Genomic DNA, 1,889 nt, shown 5'->3' with positions numbered 1-1,889 from the left:
GAATGCGCCCTGATGCCGAGCAAACGCGGGCACAAAACCGCAAAGACACGCGTGATTCAGTGTGAAAGGGTTATTAAGCTGGAGGAACAAGAGCCTGACACTTGGGGGTTCCTCACAGGTGCCGCAACAAATGCAAAATAGGACTGCATGTCTTTTGGCTGTTAATTTAGAACGTGTAGTAAGCATGTTGGTTAAAATGTGAGGAGAGGTTTGAAAGTAACACTTCTTTTTTTCCACAATATTTGTCTTCTTTAAAAAAAGAAAATGTTTGTATTCTAAAATTCTGTATACAGTTGAACTGCATGATCATTTAATTAGACCAGTGAGAAATATGCATATTGTGCAATTATCAAAGTGTAGTGCCATTTAGAAAACTGTATAGGGCATGTTTAGAGTGGACCAGGTTAGCTACCAATATTATAAATGGTGAATGTAAGTGCCTGTTCAAAAAGTTAATAAAAAGTAAAATGATGCTAGAAACTAGCTTCACCCAAACCACTGTACAGGACTTTTGTTCTCTTTGAATCCGACTGAGTGACGGGATCATAAAGGTTTTGGGGTTTAGGGAATGAATCCAGGGCTGAGTGGAGAATGTAGATTTTGTTTTAATTTTCTTAAGTCCTATTGTCTTATTGTTCTTGAAATGTCCCACTCTTTTTCTTTTGAATATGAACCCCAGGAGGATTATTTGCTACCACTGGAGCAGCTAATGGGGATCTGTAATACACCAACTTTAATTAAGCCTGCAAGCAGGGAGTTGTAATAATCTATACGGGAGGTGACAAATGCATGAGCCAGTTAAGCAGCATCAGGTTGGGCTAGTGAGGGTCTTAGCTTTGAGATAGTCTTCAGGTGTTAGAATGAGGTTTGGCAGACAGCTTTCACATGTGTATCAAAAACAGAATTTGGTAGAGTTTTAAACTTAGTTTGGTGACCAGTGAGGCCAGAAGGATGGACTAACTGTCAATAGTGATGTGGGTGATGCCAGCCTGTTTTGTTTGATGAGATATGCTGATGAGGGTGGCTTCTGGGTTGTTGCCATTGAGTTTGAGAGAATAGTTATTCATCCAATGGCAGATGACATTCGACATTCAGAAGTTCTAACTTATCTGAACAATTACAGTCCTGTGAGTATTTCAGCGTTTGCTGGTTGTGTGATGCTCCTAGGTGTCACAATTTTGAAGAGCCCATGTGAATTTATATGTCTAACAGGCTCTTAATTTGGCTTAAAGGTAGAGTCCATAGCATGGTTAGTTGCAGCTTGTAAACATACCATTCATTCAAATTGGGCATTTTCTCCTAGACTCAACAGCACTATATATATATATATATATATATATATATATATATATATATATATATATATATATATATATATACATATATATATATATATATATATATATATATATATATATATATATATAATACAATATATAGAGTATATTGACTTCATGTTTTCATGTTCACTTCCTTACTTGGTTCAAGCAGACTATCACTGAGAGCTAACATTAGAGGGGAAAATCCATCAGAAGTAGTTATAGTAAGAAGCTGCACAGAAGGCTCCCAGGGGAGAATGGAGTAAGTAGGTGCTCGGGGACAGCTAGTGAAGTAGAGCTTTTGTGGGCAGCATCATCTCTTGATGCACTGACTTGCAATGGAACATCACAGATTAAATTCTGAAAAAATAAAACCATTTAATTCACAGACAAAAAAAAATTGGGAAAAAATATTTTTTTGCAAAAGAATTATTTTTCCAATACAAAATGATTAGATATTTGTACTTATTAACTTTGGGTTTTTTCACACTCCCATGTGGTTATTTTGATGTTATATTATAAATACAGACTACAGTAATCATCCTAGTGGACTGCAAGCCCCCTATGACA

Source organism: Aulostomus chinensis, chromosome 7 (genome assembly GCF_037954235.1).
Source record: "Aulostomus chinensis isolate RoL2024-O1b breed Wild chromosome 7, RoL_Achi_v1.0, whole genome shotgun sequence".
NCBI classification, from domain to species: Eukaryota; Metazoa; Chordata; class Actinopteri; order Syngnathiformes; family Aulostomidae; genus Aulostomus; species Aulostomus chinensis.
This window is presented reverse-complemented; position numbering follows the sequence as displayed.